The 4,420-nt window shown below is 36.4% G+C and overlaps 1 long non-coding RNA gene and 1 pseudogene across 1 annotated transcript; one reads left to right on the top strand and one right to left on the bottom strand.

The window, feature by feature from the left end:
• Positions 1–228: 228 nt before the first annotated feature.
• On the bottom strand, positions 229–2,392 carry LOC117213363 (annotated as a pseudogene).
• A 1,106-nt stretch (positions 2,393–3,498) lies between these two features.
• LOC117213362 lies at positions 3,499–4,414 on the top strand. The gene is made up of 3 exons (XR_004488638.1): positions 3,499–3,844; positions 3,916–4,140; positions 4,221–4,414. It is a non-coding gene; the product is annotated as an uncharacterized LOC117213362 (long non-coding RNA).
• Positions 4,415–4,420: the final 6 nt, after the last annotated feature.

Here is a 4,420-nt window from a genome sequence, read left to right as displayed (position 1 = left end):
TATAAACAATTTCTTCAAATTTTGGCGAAGTAGCAGGCTTTGCAGCAACATTATAACGACTGCTCCGTTTACTACTATCTAACATAGATGGAGATGGATTCTTGTCATCTTTATTCTCTAAAGACTTCTCTTGTGTATTAGCATCTAAATTTCTCGACATAAGATCTGCTGAAGTTTTTGATTCTGTAGTGTCACACGCATTTTTCGCTGTCATCATTTGGTCTTCTTCTATAAGCAAATGTTCATTATTGTAAGCATTATCTCTTGCTTTTTGTATGGATTCTAATGATATATTTTGTTCAACGTTGTCTATTGATTTTGTATCATTTTCAGCAGTTGATTTACTAACTGCTTCTAATTCCTTCGTTTCAATTTGGTTTTCTTTATTTGTATCGCCGTCCAAAATATTTCTCATTGAAATATTATCCTTCTTGTTATGATCTTTTTCTGCTTCTCCTAAACTTTTACTTTTTTTGTCAAACCATTCTTGTAAATTTTGAGTATCTTGTGACGAAGATGGTGACAAATCATTATACAACACTGCAATATCTTCTTTCCTTCGTTTCACAGACTCTTTCTGGTATTCTGTCGAGCTATTGACATCAAACATTAAGTCTGTTTTAATGAAAATATAATCCTGTGAAGCGGTGTCAATTGATACTTTCTTTTCATAAGAATGTTCTACATTAGACTGCAATTCTTTTGAAAATTCTTTCAAAACCATTTCTTCATTTCCTACAGTAACGTCTGTTTTCTCCAAGCTTTTGTTCAAATTATTAGAAACTAAACTACCCTGATAACTCCGACTAGTAGCTGCTTTAATAGTCTCCTTTAACAGTTTTCTTAACTCGATTTCGTCAATTGTTTTTCGTAGCAATTCGATTTTTTATCGAGGCGTTGACCCTCTTCTTTTGCTTGTTGGAAAAGGTCCATGCTTCTTCGCAGTCGCGCGATTTGCTCCCGTAGTTGGTTTGTCATTTTAATACTTTGTTCGTCCCTACCAGTGCATGCTTTACCTTTCCACATCGTTTTAAATGTCGCTAACTCTTTGTCTGAGTCTTGTTCAAAGCTAGATAGTCTGCCTCTATATGTAAAATGAATCCAGCGTTTACCTTGATTTGTTAGCTTCCGTAGATGCTTCCAGTTCCAAAGGCCTTCTGGTTTCGTGGATTAAGAATTCGTCGCCGAGGATGACCGTAGTCCAAGTTAGTCCTTCCCGTAGGTATGGATGTCCTTGTTTTCCAGACGAAGCGATGTTTCACAATCCTGGGGTCTAGCGTCCGTAGATGCTTTATGAATATTTTCTTCCGGTTTCGTTGATAGTTACTTCGTTGTCGCGGATGTTGGCTGGGTGTTTGAAAATTTCTACATTGACTGGAGACATGTCCGATTTGGTTGCATTTGAAACATTTCAGTTGAGTTCTTTGGTTAAGTGGCGTTCGTTCAGCTTGCTGGAAGTTTCTTGGCATTGGTTTAGGTGTTCCTTGGAATCGGTTTTTGGCTCTCTCAATTGGTTGGTTCATTATTCTTATTATTTTTTTGTTGCGTTCGATTTTCCTTATGACTAACTCCGCCTCGAAAGCTGCATCTTGTGCTTCTTGGAGATTCTTTGGTCTTGTAGTCGATGTGCGTATTTCTATTTTGGGTTTTAAATTTAGGACAAAAACTTTGGTCGCTCGTTCAGTTTCAAGATCTATGGCGACTGCTCGACGTACTGGATCGCGAATTTCGTGTTGAAGCGCGTATATCAGTTCGTTGAGGTTGTGTCGGAACCTCTTCACATAACTGTGTACCGATTCGTTAACGTTTTGTCGCGTGCGTTGCAACTTATCACGAGCTCCATTAGATGTAATATTCACGGATACAAATTTTCTGAGGCTTTCAAACAGGTCCTCGTAATTCTCGATTTCGGTGTGGCGGATACTGCGTTCCGCTTCTCCAATGATTCTTTGCGTTAGAATTAGTCGTAATAATATGCGTTTTTCTCGACATTCGGCTCGAGCTTCTCTTACCCGTTTAATAAACCCTTCTACTCCTATATCGTCTTGTCCATTGAGTATAGGGATAAAATCTAGGCAGGTTTTTGCATTGTACGTGGGGTTGTCACAACTTACTGCTCCTTCTTCACTGTCCATATCGTCCGTTTCGTTAGGTTTTACAGGTGGTCGTTTTCTCTGAACATTGCTGGCATTAGATTCGTCCGTGGTAATAAAGGAGCCTAATTCAGTAGTAGCGTCATGTCCTAAATTTATTTTAGAGATATGTTTTCCTAATAGTTCTATCTCTGCTGCACGTTTTTTGTTTTCACTATCGGCTACTCGTTGCGTTTCTTCTATACGTCGCGCAAGAAGTTCGATTTGCTCGAGTATGGCACGAGTCAACTTATCCATAGCTCTGGTTATAGAAGCGATATCAATAGTTCCAATTTTGTCTTTTCGTGATGTGGACATGATTCTAATCGAGCTTATTGATTTTCTCACACGGTAATGTAAAAATGAATCCAGATTTCCAGCTTACCGTAGTAGCTATTGCCGTTGAGGAGTCTCTGGGATGTTTGCTCTCTGGTTGGTTCTAGATTCCGAATCTTATTCGTAGGCTTGCTCTGCGCTGACCGCTCCATTTATTACAGAAAGCATTGTTTAAATGAATATTAGTTATGAACCATTATTAAACATGCATTGTTATTACCAACAAACAAGTTTAACAAGACCACAATTTTCAAATTAAATATGTACACATATCTTTAATGCTTTTATATTTGACGCATATATTAGAAAGTAAGTTTGTTTTTAGTTTTTTCTTAATTTATTAAAAAATTGTGTAACTATTAACATTACCTATAACATACGTAAATAGTGTCATATTTAAAATATTACCCATGATTAAAAATTTTCAATGTTATTAAATTCTTTATTGAGGAAGCTAAATTATAATAAAATTATAGAGTTTACAAAGGATTTTAATAATGAAAAAATATTTATTTTATATAACATTTATTAGACATTAGTTAGATATAAAATAAGAATAATATAATCATAATAATCATATATCTAAGATAAAAGTTGATCTCTATGATCATTAACATGGTGTTGCTTTTTCCTCACACCCTCCTGCTACACGCTTCGAAGCAGAACATACAGCGAGTAGATATTACGGAATCAGATCCAACAGCAAACAATACAATATGTATAGAACTCTAACCATGGAAACACCAACACCTTTGGTAGCCGAAGTTATGCACAAGTAACTAACCAATCGCCACCCTTAACACCAACATAGCCAAATCCATCAGTAATACGCTCAAGCAACCACCGTTACGATACTAACTAACGGCAATTACTTCCAGATGTAGCAGTATATGCACCACTGCGAACAGGCAGTACATTGACAGAGATTATAGAAGTAGCATTGGCAACTACTACTTATCAACCAAATAACAGGCAAACAAAAATAATTCCGCAAGACTTTCTTGACAAAATCAGAGGGAAAAAGGTAAGCGAAAGCAAAATGACAAAAACATAGAGCACGTGAAAGCAAAAAAACATCTAAACAAACTTGCAAAGGAAATAGAAAGTAAAATAAAAGATCATAATAATAACGAATTCTCAAAATTCATAGATTCACTTTCTGCGTACGAGAATTCCAACTATTTCCTATGGAAAGCCACGAACAAAATAAAGGAGCCAATTAAACTAATCCCAGCAATCAGATTAACGGACAACACATGAGCCAGAAGCAACGAAGAGCAAGCTGAAGAATTTTCCAACCACCTTTGTTGAAGTTATCTCTTCGAGGAACGCGTGATGAATGTGTAACAGAAATATATTTAAGTATAAGTGTAACTGTAAGTATAAGTATAAATATAAGCATAAGTATAAGTACAGTGTATACTAATCCAGAACCACACTGTGGCAGCGTTACATTACAACAGAGCTTCGAAGCCATGAGTCTATGGGTATTTATATAATTACGAAAACTGGCCCGTCTATATATACCCTGCTGCACCATCTGTGCATGGCATATTCCTAAAAAAGGCTATGAGACTGAGAGGCCCTTCAAATTGATTTAGAGCTAAACAATACTCAATAGCATCGGGGACTAAGAGAACTAAATACTAGAGAAGATGTAGTTTTCCTAGAAGTGAGTATTACTTCAACACCCTCCCTAACACTCGAAATCTTTACAAACGATTACTTTTTAACATCATTGTTATTTTTCAGACCTAATTTTTGTCGTAAATATTGAAATCTTGGTTTCGGTAACGCCTTCGTAAATATATCTGCTTGTTACGTCCGGCGACTCTCTACACAAAGCAGACTCCACGCCACGTGAGTTCTATTAGAAACAGTGACAATGACTGTTTTGTATCGTATCTGGTTATATTATTTATTGTTCTTACTTGGTGCCCGATTTTTGTTAG

This window comes from Bombus bifarius, unplaced genomic scaffold (assembly GCF_011952205.1).
Source record: "Bombus bifarius isolate JDL3187 unplaced genomic scaffold, Bbif_JDL3187 scf7180000008768_frag, whole genome shotgun sequence".
Lineage (NCBI taxonomy): Eukaryota > Metazoa > Arthropoda > Insecta > Hymenoptera > Apidae > Bombus > Bombus bifarius.
Note: the sequence above shows the minus strand (reverse complement) of the source record. Positions and strands in the feature narration are given on the sequence as shown.